The sequence below is a fragment of the Tenebrio molitor genome, chromosome 1 (genome assembly GCF_963966145.1).
Source record: "Tenebrio molitor chromosome 1, icTenMoli1.1, whole genome shotgun sequence".
Classification (NCBI taxonomy): domain Eukaryota; kingdom Metazoa; phylum Arthropoda; class Insecta; order Coleoptera; family Tenebrionidae; genus Tenebrio; species Tenebrio molitor.
The window spans coordinates 27251683-27267257 of NC_091046.1; the positions used below are offsets into that span (position 1 = coordinate 27251683).

Here is a 15575-nt window from a genome sequence, read left to right on the forward strand (position 1 = left end):
GGTAAATAAATTTCATACATTGTCTTATGATCACAAAATATTTGTGAAGAAATTGCCAGTTCCACAACCTTCAATTTTGCCATATATGTAGATAATGTAAATAGTGGGGAGTCAATAAAAAGACAGAAATGACTGGGCACTGGTAGCGAGTGATTGCTCACGCTCCCGATTCCTGACCCTATCCCAAGACATAACATGGCGCAGTCGGTAGGATTTTTGAAATGCGCTCCTCTCTGTCTGCTGCTCGCTTCTTCTCTTTTCCCATCTCTGTCTCGGCCACTTGCAGTCCCTTGACCTTGTACCCTTTTTTGTCCATCTTCAGTTTTTCTCACTTCCATAACTGATTGGAATTCGTCTGTCCTTCTTCCACTTGTGGTGCACAAAATTTCCATTTGCTTGTTCGTTATCTCTGCCGCCTTGCAGATTTCAACAGCCTTCAACAAGTCTAAATTTTTTGTTCGCAAAAGCCTGTCCTTCACGTTCTTATCTCTGATACCCAACACCAATCTGTTCTTTATCAGAGACTCGCTCAATGTCCCAAATTCGCAATTTTCTCTTAGCTGCTTCAGCTGCGTTACGTATTCATCCACGGATTCTTCTTCTCTCATGTCCCTTGAGAAAAATATGTACCTCTCGTAGGTCACATTGATTGTAGGAGCAAAATACGCTGTGAATTTCGCTTGAATGCTTGCGAAACTCGTCTTTTCTTTCTCACTTTCAAACTTGAAGGTATTGTAAATCTTCAGAGCCTTGTCTCCAACGCAGTTAAGTAAAACCGCCCCCTTGTACTCCTCTGTTTCTTTTTCCGCCTTCGTCGCTTGCAGATAAATGTTTAACTTTTGCACAAAACAGCTCCATTCCGCTGCGTTATCTCCGTCTAACTTTAACTCTGAAGGTGGTTTTGCACTGTTCTGCATTTTGCTGTTTTTTCCACTTTAGGAATTCACTTTTCACTTTTCAAACTTGACTTTCTCGTTGAATTTGTCTTTTTTCCGACTGCGCCATGTTATGTCTTGGGATAGGGTCAGGAATAGAGGAAATTGTTTGGTTGTACCAGAAACTTTAAGGAAAGAAATGTTAGATCTTATTCATTTAAATTATTCGGTAAACAAAATATTGTAAATACAATCGACAGCGGTCAATCCGGTCATAAAGAATATATTAAAAAATACAATGAAAAGGTCCGGGAAAATCGAGAAATGGTTAAACATTTAATAAATATGACAATTTTTTTGTCTACACAAAAATTGGCATTTCGGGGTAATGGTGAACCAGTACATTCAGATAATGAAGATAATTTTAAAGAGTTAGCCAAATTTGCCGCTACTTTAGATGAAAATTTATAGATCCTTCTTTATCTCCTGTTTTTACTGGGCTATCAAAAACAATGCAAAACGATTTAATCGACTCGGTAACAAAAATTCTAATGAAAACCATTTATGACGAAATTAATAGCGCCGTATTGCGTAAGCTTTATTGTCATTTTTTTTGACACTATTCCAGCTGACAGTTTAAACATTTATTTTATACTCCTATTTTCCTTTTCCAAATGCCCTCTTCTTTTGATAAAGGTAGATTTTGATTGGAACTTTGCATTAAATAAATATTCACTATATACAGGGTGATTTACGAGGAATAATGAGCCTAACCAAATTGTCGATGCAACCAACAATACATTTCCGCACTTTGCGAAACTTTTTTAAAAAATTACAATTTGGATCCACGATGGCTATCAATCATTATTATCATTGTCATTTTTTGACATAGACAGAAGTAACTGAAATACCAACGCAAAAACCTTTTAATAACGAACAGAACATAAAAATTAAGTGAATTAATTAAGGAGATGTTCAAAATGCTGCCCACCACTTCTTTCACAAGCGTCAATGCGATTCCGGAAAGATCCTCTAACTATCATAAGCATCGCTGGCGTTATAGATCTACAAGCGAGGGTTATCCGATGTTCGAGATCTTCTCTACTGTTGATAGGTGTTTGGTAGACACGCTCTTTGACTGTTCCCCATAAAAAGTAATCTAGTGGAGTCATGTCAGGACTTCTCGGGGGCCAAGGATTAATCGAACCCCTACCTATCCACTTATTCGCATACACAGTGTCTAAATAGCGTCTCACATCTCTGTGGAAATGAGGGGGCGCGCCATCCTGCTGGAACCACATGTTTTGTCTTCTGTGTAAATCTATCTCCTCCAACAAAATTGGCAGAATGTTTTGCAGAAAATCTAAATACACTAGACCATTTAGTCTTTCGCGAAAAAAATATGGTCCTATAATTTTGTTCCCCAATATTCCACACCAAGCATTTGTAGAATAAACCGTCTGGAAGTGTCCTTCGCGAATCCAGCGCGGATTATTCTGGGCATAATAGTGACAATTATGCTTGTTTACACCCCCATTGTTGTTAAAAGATGCTTCATCACTGAAGAGCACATTTTCCAAAAAAGTTTGATCCAATATGATTTGTTCCCAAACGAATCGACAAAAATTCAGTCTTTTAGGGTAATCTGTTTATTTAAGCCCTTGGACCAATGTGATATGATAAGGATGAAAATTATTTTCATTCGCAATTCTGGAAATAGAAGACTGGCTAATTCCTACCCTTCTTGCTACTTCTCGTTGCCCCACATGTGGTTCCTCTTCAAAAATTTGAAGCACTGCTATTTCGTGTTCCTCATCCGTGGCTACCCTTTGCTTTGATAACTTAACGGGAGGCCAATTAGCTCTCAATTGACCCTCCAATCTTTTAAAAATCATGTCAGAAGGCACTCTCCTTTCAGGGTATCGCTGGGCACACAGACAATTAAACTATAGTAAGACACTTCAATCCCGTATAATAATGTTGGAATAGCTTCGACGGTGCTGTTCCGCACGCAGTTGGCCAAAACACTCCGTCGTATTTATTCGTAAAATTTCGACTATTAACGTTGTATTTAAAACAGTCAAAAAATATTTGTCAAATGTGACACTTTTCTGAAAAAAATAAAAATGTACTTTTTAAAGATATAGGTAAGACTTTCTGTGAATAAAAAGGTAGGAATTAGTGCCATTTATTAAATGAAAGTAATTACAATAGCCAACGTTTTCAGTATTGAGAAATTGTCAATAAGAAAACAATAAAGAAAGGACAAAAATAGCATTTTCTACTTTTTGGGCAATTTGTGAATCTGCTTCGTAATTTATAAAGGTAAAAACTTAAGTGATGAAACTTCTTAATAAAGTTATACTTTCAGTTTCAATTCAAGACAAAAAGAAACCAAACAATAGTGTGTGCCCTCGGTACCTATTCTTTTAAGGAGCATGACAAGTTAAAATTGAAACTAAAATACACAGTGGGCCGAAAAAAACGGTACAAATTTTGTTCGTTCATATCTTCCTGAGTTATTAAGTTTTTTAAATGATTAATATACCAGTGAAAAACTCAATATTTATAGAAAAGATGAAGGCCTCTTGCTGTGCAGAGATAGTCCTAACTCAAAAGTTGTGCGTCATAACATGAAGACATGCAAAAATTCTGGTTTTGAAGATTACCTATCTCAATTATGAGTTTCCAGATATGGTTCAATCAATATGCCCTCCATTTTTATTAGCTATCATTTGTAATCGTCTTTGTCCGTCCCCAATTGCAGAAGCTACATATTTGTCTCTGAGGTAGCTGATTCCAGCATTCCGTTAATTGTTCAGGAGCCTTCAGCTCAAGGTATATGATTGTTTGTGCCACTCGGTGCGATGTTGATGTTGCTCCATCAATCACTAGTGAAGACGATTGCAAATGGTAGCTAATAAAAATGGGGAGCATATTGAACCATATCTGTAAAACTTATAATTGAGAGAATTTTTGCATGTCTTCATGTTGTGACGCACAATTTTTGAATTCTTGACAACAACAACCTTTTCTATAAATATTGAGCTTTTCACTGGTATATTACTCATTAAAAACAGATAATAACTCAGGAAAATATGAGCGTACAAAATTGGTACCGTTTTTATCGACCCACTATGTATATATGTATAACAGAAGAGTTGTGTGTTGTGTTGCCAAAATTTACGATCTAAGTGTATTTTTGAATAAAAGAAGTATTGGAAAGAAATTACGTATCGCCTTAGAACGAAAAATTAATTTTCATGGTTTTGCAAAGTATGCTGCGAAAATGTAATGTTGGTTGCATCAAGAATTTGGTCAGGCTAATTATTTCTTGTAAATCACTTGCTTACTCACAATCATTCCCTACAACCTACAATACTTAATGACAACGTCAATCAATTCAAAGTAGGGTTATTTCACATAAAAAGGCAAGACAATGACGTTGATGTCCCACTTTTTTTGCCCGCAATAGTAACTTGCTCTTGTTTTGCTATGTGATTTTTTTTTTAATTATGCACCTACATTTGCCATGCGGATGCCTATCAAAAAGTTAAATTGACTAATTAGAGCTTTACCGATCTACCCATGTTCGGTCATTAATAATACCAGTCATCACACTGGCATTGCCTGTTCCAATACCAGATAAATTATTAGAATTTAAATCAAAATATTGTAGCAATCTCTGCACACTATCAACAATGTGATTAGCAGTCCCTCCTCCTAATTGAACTAATCCCAAAAACGTGGAACAAATTCTATTATTATTTGCACTAAAATACTTAACAACAATGCCTAAAAGTTTCTGAACTGAAATATCTGTGGACTCGTCCAATATTAAACTATAAGGACAATGACTGATATCTTCTTTCAGAAGTTTTCTAAAATGTGGATCCAAAATATTAACAACTAGCTTTTACCCGCGGCTTCGCCCGCAAATTTCAGAATGTTTTAAAATTATGTTTCTACTTTCATGTACTGTGATAAACGCAGTAATTTCAATATGAAGTTTGTCTTTTTACGAAGAATAATGAAAACTTTACTGTAGACTACTTTTTTCTTCGACTATAAAACAAAAAGATCAATACGATAAGAAACTAACACTATGATCATTGATCATTTACCAATTCATGAAAATACGCCAACATAACACTTTTATTTTCAGTTGTAACCTTATTTAGATCCTCCTATTGTTTGATTGTCTCGTTTGATTTCAGATACCTGTCTTTTGATTTTTCCGGTATTAAGCTATTTGAAGCTTGTTCTGCTTCATTTAAGACATCTTCCGGTAAAAAACAATCATTCAAACACATTTTGCGAAATTACTACTTTTATAAACAACCAAATGTAACTATGACACCTGAACATATCATGCAAACGCGATTTCCAACTCGAAAAAACTTTTTTTGTGCTTAACAGGCTTAAAAATGATAATAGGGGTTGCTTTTTGTAGGTGTCAAGCGGCGAAGGTGACGATATACTCAGAGGATGAAATAGGGGTGAAGCGGCGAAGGTGAGGGTATTTCCAACTCGAAAAAACTGTCTTTTTTTCTTAACAGGGTTGAAAATGGTAGTAGGGGTTGGTTTTTGTAAGATTAAAGTAGACAGTAATTTTCTTCTTATTTTGAAGATCAAGTGTACAAAATTTCATCAAGATCGGAGTACAACTGTAGATTTGCATACAAAATATGCAAACAGACATTCAGTTTTATATATATAGATTAAAGATGTACATTTTGTACGACTTAATTTAAAACCTGAAGCTTTAGAATCAGTAAAACAGGTATTACAAAGAGAAACCATGTGATCACAAGTTCGAATTGCCGAATGAATGGTCACATGTGTATATAGCTATTTTCAATTGGGTCCTTGCCTTTTCATCCTCAAACTTGGCCTTTTGAAACTTCAAGGTTTTCTGTCTATTCATGATGGAACACGCTTTTTTGTGTTTTGATGTTTCCAAATGTTTCTTCAGGTCAGCTAACCTGGCATTTAAAATTGTTTGACAGTATTTGCAAAATGCTTTCTTCTCATCTGCATGTGGAGACAACCAATCTTTAAATGCTGGCAAAGTTGTCCACTGTTTTCTAAAGTGTTGTGTATATGGTTTTGCCATTTTAAGTTCTTGAAGTTTAGATTCGGGTGAAATATGCAGTGAACTAGAAACAATTTTTTACATAAATATTACTTCGTTCATACTATAAACTTAACCGTGTTTTTGGATTTTTTGGACCTGTCTTGAGTGTCCCAGCATACAACAAGACTAAGGAGATTGGTAATTAGTAATTACTATATAATTACCTTTTACCCAAGATAACTCTAGAGTTATCTTGCTTTTACCTTAGGAATGACAAATGACTAATGACGCCACAACCACCCACAACCTCACAACAGTGCACAAGATTGCCACAGACAACAGAACACCCAGTAGAGTACAATAACAATTCTTTTTTCTTTTTTATTCTGTGACCTAATGACGCGTCGGCCTGTAGGCGTCAGGCGGTCATGACATGACACATGAGCTTCGACCTTCGATTTTGACCTTGACTAGGCTATTGGCTACCACTACCAACAATCTACTGAATGACCAAATAAATATCCCTAGGTAAAGTTTTTGAATGTGTAACTATAAATAAGCACCAGATTTGTCACTAATCTGAAATGCTCAGAATTTGTCACTGATATCTCTTCAAATTCACCAAATCTAGTGACAAAATCACCAAAATGGCAACACTGAATTGGTCATCTGTCATGCATTCGGAATTCTTTGGGTGATTCAGTGTTGCCAGTACAAAAAAATTAAAATCACCAGATCTAACACAAAATCACCAACTTTAATTTTTTGTAGAACGTAGAAAACAGCAAACAGCTGAATCTGAACAATTTTTTATTACAGCCATAAAAAAATACATTGGTAACAAATAGAACAAAAAAAAACAACTATTAATTTAGGTATAAATAGAGTAATTATGTTTTTTTACAATTTTCGTATCCCACCTCCACCCGGCGGCACGGCAATTTTGCCGGAGTACATACACTATTACGGATAATACTATCAAGTAATAGTGCAGTGCTTATCAACATAATTACCGGCGTCTCGCCTCCACATTTTGACTTTTTTGTGTTTTATGTTCTGTGTCAATGTTTAGGAATTTTCTCACGATATGACATGAGTATAATAATATACCTTTTTGAATATCAACCACCAATGTGTTCTCTAAATCCAAAATTTTTAAATTTTTAAAAAGAAATTGCGGTACTATTCCTGTTGCTGAAATTATAAATGGTAAAATCGAAATTTTTTCTAAACACCAAAGACTCATAGCAACGGAGAGTTCTAAATATTTATTAATTTTTGTATTATATGTCTGTGTTATATTGTGTGAATTTAATAATTTAATGTTAATATAAAAAGAGAAACATTCATTATTGCTATTTTTAATTAATTGCTTTGTGAGTAAAATCCCCGACAGGGTTGTTTCTCCCAACCTATTTCTTACTTGGCCCAAAATTGATCATTTATGACAAAATTTTCAACTAGTCTAACCATTATTGCTAAATTTTTGGTTGATGAATGGTCAGTAGATTCATCGATTAATATGGAAAAATTATTGCACTGCATTTTTTTGACTAGTTCTAAAAAAGAATAATCACCAAGGATGGAATTGATCACTTTAGTGGTCTTTGTTTTTTTTTAGCGTGATATTTTTAGCTGCCTCAGGATATTTTACAACTTCTTTGATAAGTCCTTCTAGGTGACTTGAAGTATTTATTGAAATATTGTGTTCAACCAAGAATGCTGCATAACGGAGTTCAATTTCTTTTGTTTTATTGACTTGACTAGTATTGGACACAATATTCAATGATAATACTGACTTTTGCATCTTTGAAGCATTACATTTTTTAACATGGTTTGATGTAGCTTCATGCCTTTTGGCAGCAACAATTCCTCCTATCAAATCAATGTTGCAACGTTTACAAAAGAAGTTATTTTTGTTTTTCCTATTTGGGGCTTGTAACTGCTTCTCCCAAGACGTCTTATATTTGTGGACATAGTTAAGTTTTTTCTTTTTCTTGGGACTTTGACAACTTTGACTAGTTTCAGGACTTTCGGGTTCAGAGCCCTCACTCGGATACTCGTTCGAAGACATCTTCTACATGCTACAACTTTCTGAGATAGTTTTTATTATTTTCAGTAGGGTTCGGGGTTACTCACCGACAATTTGGCTTTTACCATATATTTACTACATAATATACATATAGTTTTTACGGTTTTTACGGCAACATTAGTTTCAAATGTCAACGTCTTTACGAATACGAATACCACGAGGCACGAACACAAATCACATATCCATATGTGATTTGTGAGCACGAATACAAGGTCATTGGATCATCTAATACCAACACCAACCATATAAGTACAAAAATCACCAGATTTGTCGCAAATCACAAAAAAAATCACTAAATCACCAGACAAGTGCAAAAATCACCAGATCCGGTGTAAAATCACCAGACCTGGCAACGCTGGGGTGATTGCCTGAAGGTGTTCCCAAGTTACCATGCTCCATGAGTGTGGTAAGAATTGCCGCACATGCGCAATAATAATAAACTGACAATTCACGGTCATTTTGCCCATTTTGGCGCATAAATAATAAGTTGGGGCTGGCTAAGTCGCTAAGCAGTATTGCCAATTTGGTGATTTTTTTACCTTTACCTATAGTTTTCTAATTTAATAAAATAATATAGGTTAACCGGAGTAAAATAATGTAATATTTGTTTTAAAAAGTTTATTTGGTTTATATCTTCTCTTCAATTGGCAATGTCCATATTTCATTTTATAAGTATACAGGATTTTACCGCCGGTGGCAAAATGACCCTTAAGAATTAAGAAAAAATTATAGAATTTACAGTTTTGATTTGTCGAAAAATTTACTTTCAGCCGGTATAATTGATTTTAAATTTTTTTTTTCTATGAGCAGATATTTATAATAGTATATTACGATACAAGTTTATAAGGAAGCTTTTAAACCACGCGCGACGAGTTTTTTTAATGTCGCAAGTGCTTTAAAGGCCCTTATAAACGTGTATCATACGCTATTTTTTATTATACCCGCATTACAATCTCAAAATTATAACAAAAAAAGTAAATTGAAATACCTTTTCCGAAGTAATCTGTGTCACTAATCGTTGATATAGAAATGGTCAATTGTTGTTGTTTCGTTGCCATGTATATTTGTTATAATTATAAATTGTGTACAAATGTGTATTTATCATTGTTCAAAATGTAGGTGAATTTGTTGTTACCTAAGCAACCCTTAAAGCTTTAGTGTTTTAAAGGCCCTTTTTCGCACGCATTTTACAGCCGGTTCCATAAATGAGCTCTTAAAGCTCCCTTTATGCAAAGCCTTATTTTTAAAAAAGTCGCCTTTAAAGTAAGTTTAAAGTCTATCTTGTTCCATAATACAGCGTGATCAACAAGGACTAAAGCTGTTGGCAGCAAATGACAGCAAAATATTCCCAAAGTATGAAAATTTTTTGTGCGTCAGTGTTGGCATCCGCTGCAAGTTGTGAATGTCAAAAAATTTAGGTTATGTTACGGGTTGGTAGTTTTAAAACACGATACGTACAAAACGACCAAAAACAGTATAAAAAGTAATTAGCCATACTTAACTAAATGGCCCACTGTTTCGATATTCATAAAAGCGACAGACCGTGCCCCCATGCCCCTCCTGAGAAACAGAAATATGTTTCATGCGTTATTATTTTCGAGCTGAAAGTCTGCGGGATGCATGGATTGGATCCGGGAAAATTTGTAAGGGTGGAACTTTAGTTTCTTCTTTAAAATAGTTAGGCAACTTCCATATCACAAGCCTGTAAAGTAAAGAAAAGGAATGACGGGATTTTTAATGGTACGTAAGAATTATTAGGTCCTGCATTAAACGTGCCCAATAAAGAGCATTGGATGCGTGTGTTTTAAATAAGAATCACACCCTTTTGGAGTGAAAGTTTTCGCATTGAGTTTCGAGGGCTTTGTTCCATTCTACCTCGAACGTTCTCGACTACATCTTCTGTGAGTGTAGATGTTCTACCTGTAGGTTTTGCCCTTTTCACATCACCTGTTTGCAGGTAACGTTGCACCAATCTCGTGCAATGCTGCCTAAACGCAACTAAGGTAACAACTTGCTCGGGGAACATTGAAATTGGTGAAATGCATCGTCCGTGCTCCGTGGAATACTGCCAACCGTTAGCAGCATCAAAATTTCCAGTCCGAAAGTACGTCATACCAATAAAAATGTCTTGCTCTAGTGTAAAAACCATTTTAATTAATAAATTGATACAAAAATGACACTTGATTTTCAAGTTTGAATTTGCCCGTCAAAATTGACAACTGAAAATGTAATGCTACCAACTTCACTGAAATTTTTATCATGTTGTCATTGTTGCCAACAGCTTCAGTCCTTGTTGAATACTCTGTATTATGTTTACGGTGCTTTACATAAAGTCAGCTTTAACAAACCGTTTGTACAGAATTGTTAGGTTGGTGAACATGCCTAAAATTTTTAACCAATGGACGTCTTTAAATTGTATACCAAATTGGCAAAATTTGATACATTTTTCTGTGGCTAATTGTGGTTAATTATTGCGGTAGTTAGGACCTATATCCTACTATTATCTTCTGAACTGATTGCTTCATTGTTTGTGCCGACAATTGTTTTAAAGAAACGAGTTATGGAAATTAATTTATTAAGTTCATCATCCGATTCATCGTCAGAAGATGAAGAAATTGTTTTTGTCCGGAGACAAAAACTGTATAGAAATAGAGAGGATTGTTTTGAAAAATTTGACGAAGTTGAATTCTTTGAAAGATTCCGGCTGATCAAAACAACGGTAGTGGCTTTGTTGGATCTTATTGAGCAACAAATATCATCTCCAACAAACAGGTAAACTTTGTAGTTTAAAGTAAATTTGTCAGTGGTATTCAAATGAAAACTTTTTAAGGGGCGGGTGTATACGACCAATGACACAGTTGTTGCTGACATTAAGATTTTATGCAACAGGTAGTATGTTAATATCAGCAGGTGATTTTGTTGGAGTTTCAAAAACATCCGCATGCCGAATAGTGAAGAGAGTGTCTTCAGCAATAGCTTCTTTGCGTCCACAGTTCATTTATATGTACAATAACCACAACGAGATGCAAAGAGCTGCCCAAGAGTTTTATAACATTGCGAGTTTTCCAAGAACAATTGGTGCTATTGATTGCACATTAGTGAAAATGGAATCTCCTGGAGGACAGGACGCAGAAATCTTTAGGTGCAGGAAAGGATATTTTGCCCTTAACGTCCAAACAATTTCTGATGCTAATCTGAAAATAAAAAATATCGTAACTCGCTGGCCTGGATCTACCCATGACCAAACAATTTTTAATAATAGTCGGGTTAAAAGAGAATTTTGTGATGGTAGATATGGGCAATATATGCTCATTGGTGACAGTGGCTATGCCATAGAACCGTTTCTTATGACAAAATTGCAAGAAACTCAAACTCCTGCAGAAAATTTATATAACGAATCAATTTTACGGACAAGAAATGTAGTAGAGAGACAGTATGGAGTGTGGAAACGACGATTTCCAATTCTTTCATTGGGAATGCGGGTTAAATTGCTCACAATGATGGAAATTATTGTTGCCACAGCAGTCTTACATAATATTGCTGTGGAAATGAACGACTATTTTCCAGAAGAGTGGCTTGAGAACATTGACTACGATGATGATAATGAAAATGTGCGGAACGAAGTCCCTAACAACATTCTAATTAGAGGAAGAAATGCAAGACGATTGCTAATTGATGAACATTTCAATAGGATGTGATAGTTTATTTTTTAATAATTACTTGCAATATTATCTACACATTACTTCAAAAACTAATATTAAATTTTGATTTTAACTCTTCTTCTCTTAGTTTTATTTCTAAATCTAACAACCGCATTTTTTGTGTGTGTTTTTCTTCCTTCCTTCGATCTTCTTCTTTTTTCAGCATAATATCTGCCTCCGTTTCTTTAGCTTTTTGCCTGTAGTATTCCGCTTTGGCTTGTACTACAGGATTTTCTACAGTAGGTCGCAGCTTATTGGAAATCCGTTGTTTAAGTTTGTGAGGAGTGTATGATGTCCAATTTTGTGTTTTAATTTTTTTTGGGGCAGGCTGCTCTTCAACTTGCTAGAAAAATATTTTATTTGCAAATTATGTTCCTATTTAATGTAAATTTTTATTCTTAGTATTAGATTTAATGTACGTACGTCCTGGACAACAGAATTTGTTAATGACGAGGAAGTTATTTCCCTATTTGTTTCAAAATTTGATTCCTAAAATGATGTAAAGTTTAACTTTGCAATAATCTGTGACAGTCACACTCACAATTTCTCCTTGCGCTGTTATAGGGGATAAGGGTTCGTCCGTAGATATTTTTGCCTATAAAAGATACGAAATAAGGATAATACTCTAATTAAGCACCTGTGACTCTATTACCACAGGATTGTCCGCAGCGAAGGTAGTGTGTTCCTCTGAAACAAATGTTGAAAAATGATCCTAAAAAAATGGCGGGTCAAAATTATATCCTGTCAAAAATAAAATTACCCACATGATCACAATCAACACTATTTTCAAATCCTACGACTGTTTTTATATTTATAATTCGTAGGACAGCTTCTATTACTGCGTCAAATTTGTCGCTACTAGCACCACCTCCGCCTGTTTTTTGTCTATAGGTGCGGTTCTCCGCCACCACTTTCCTCGCTTTTGTCTTTAAATTGTCGTATTTCGACTTTAACTGATCCACAGATCGGAACTGGGAAGCAGAGGAATTGAATGCCTGGGATACTCGTCCCCATGCGGCATCCTACAAGTACATTTTTTTACACAGATGTTTACATTACCAAAAATTGTTTTTTAAAATACCTTTTCTTCGTTGGCCACTTTGTTCGTTATTTTATTTTCAATAACATGTTTTTCCTTTTCAATCAGTTCTAATAAGCGTAATTGCTCTTCATTGGTGAACACACTTGCTTTTTTGTGTTTCTGATTCATCTTCACAACTCTAATTACTTATTATTTTGACAGATATTTCGACGTGAGAGATAATTTTCTGATTGGCTGCATCGGATGTAAGGTCCCTTTAGCGGCATTAAAGATCCGAAATCGGAACTTTAACTTTAGCCTACTAATAAAGTCGGCTTTTATATTAAATGTTGTTTATGGACCACATTTTTTTTTTTTAAGTGTACTTTTTCAGTTAAAGGCGACTTAATTTTTATTATGGAACCGGCCGTTAGTGTCAAAAACAGGGATTATGATTCAGGTATAATAAAAAAAACTGTTTTTAAAAAAAATTTCATGTTTAAATTTTTGCATCAGAATGTGGCTAATGACGTACAAAATCAATATCTGCAACCCGTTTCGAAAAATCTTTGATAGTTTTTGAATTATATTGATACTATAATGGAAAAATTGCTTTTATTGGTAGTTGTTGGCTTTTAGGGTTGTAAATTTTCCTTAACAATGACTACCCTGTAAAACTGACCCGCTTAGGTGAATTTACGATAGGATTTGTAAAGGACCCACTGCTGTGGCAATAAAGACCTTGTTGTTAAGATATTGGGACATTATGTCGTAAATCATGAAGCAAATAAAGTAAAGTCCTCGTCGAAAAATAGTCAATTTTGACTTAAATTGTAAATCATTTTACAATAGGAGAGAAAATCGTCTTATAACTACCATAAATAATTCCATAAATAAATAGGGGCTGTTACTTTACCTGATGTTTGCTCTTCCTTGAGTCGGCACTGCACAACAAAGGGGCAATAAAGTTAGAGGGTATTATGGTAGTTATAAGACGGTTTGCTGTCTTATTGTGAAATGATTTACAATTTAAGTCAAAATTGACTATTTCTAGACGAGGACTTTAACACTGAAGGTATAAGATTATATGGCAGCACTAAAATTATCCCAATAATGGAAACCAATATTGGCGTTGAGATGGTTGTCTCGGCTCGTGCAGCTGCATCCCTTTTCCTTGGTTCAGGACAGGGATTAAAATTTTGTGATAGAACATGTTTTTGATGTTTATTGTAAATTTTGTGATTGTAACGAAATTCCCTTTAGTACTTTGTGTCTTGAAAACAGTAAAGATGATTTGTAATAGTATTGTATATTTAATAAATAAATATAATTTCATCGGTACGCATTTGTTTTGAGGCCGGCTCTGGAATTCACAACAGAGAATTGCTTGAATGATGATTTATGATTGGGCTGACCGCCTACTGCAATTGCGACAAAAGGGACGTTTATCTCCCGTCAAATACTTTTAAAGGGCCATATAATCTTATACCTTAAGCGTTACTTTACAAATTTGAATATCAAAATGCGTTTATTTCAATAATACCATAAGCCAAAATTGATTTAACATGGTAAAATTGTGTGAAAATACCTGAGTGTGCATATGCCACAAGATGAATAAATTAAACAACGAATAATTGAGAAAATGTCAAAATTTGACTTAATTAACTTATAAATTCTATTTTTTGATATTATGTGCCTTATGGATAATAAATTAGGTCTGCAAAATATGAAAGTGAAATCATAATTTTTAAGGTCAATTTTGCCACCGGCGGTAAAAGATGAATCAGCCTGTATACAATTGTACATAACCACAAACCATAGAACAACTCCTACTCCTACCAGTACCACAAAATTGCAACAAACCGTTCACAAATGTGATGTTGCCGCAGCACATCTCCTCAGTGACGTCATAATCCTTTCTCCTCAGTGACGTCATAATCCTTGGGTGTACCATTACCTTACCATTAGCTATTCCTACAGCACATTTCCGAACGCACCTCTGGACGTACATATTTTTAAACGTAGGTAAGTAACTACTGACGTGTAGGGTTGCCAGAATTGTTATGCGCCAATATAGGCTGGTTTTAATAAAAATACAGGGTGTCCCAAAAATGGCGTACTAACTACTTACTACCGTATCGAGGATGTTTAAATCTACACGAAAAAAATATGGAAAAAATTTTTCAGACAAAAAAATTAATTATTATTATTTTTGTTAACGGTAATATAATGTAAACAAAGATGTACTCGTACAACATTACCATGCAATGTTACCGTAGTGGATTTAAAATCATTTTTTCGATTTCCAAAGCTTCTAAATTCTCTATTATGCAGGATTAGATATTGGTAGTGAGTAATCTTGTACTTTGTGATAATATGTACGATTAGAAGTAGCTGTCATGACAATTTAATAAATATACTTTGAAATAATTTACCTGTTAAATGCCACTTTCAAAGACTGCCAAATCAGCAAATAAGTCCAAAAGAATTTTTTAAACATTTTTCTGACCTTTACGGTAGTCTCTTCTACACCGTAGTGCACCATTAGTACGCCATTTTTGGGACATCCTGTATATGAAATTGATTGAAAAAATATGAGCTTTTATTTTATAACATTTATAACAAGATTTTTAATATTAATTATCTATTCACTTTTTTTTTGCCCGCAAAGTAGGTGTTGGAATATTCTTTATTTTCAAAAACTAAAAATAATAAAAAACAGAACTTACTCTACCAGCAAAAATGAATGAATTTACACATATTCAAAATGTCCATTAAGTTGTTACTGTGGCTGTGGATAAGTATCTTG

The 15575-nt window shown here is 34.6% G+C and overlaps 1 long non-coding RNA gene across 1 annotated transcript; it reads right to left on the minus strand.

Annotated features, from left to right (window-relative positions):
- Positions 1 to 11858: 11858 nt before the first annotated feature.
- LOC138141257 (uncharacterized) lies at positions 11859 to 13030 on the minus strand. Its single transcript, XR_011163055.1, has 5 exons — positions 12510 to 13030; positions 12398 to 12457; positions 12287 to 12340; positions 12169 to 12234; positions 11859 to 12088 (listed from the first exon to the last, which is right to left on the minus strand). It is a non-coding gene; the product is annotated as an uncharacterized lncRNA (long non-coding RNA).
- Positions 13031 to 15575: the final 2545 nt, after the last annotated feature.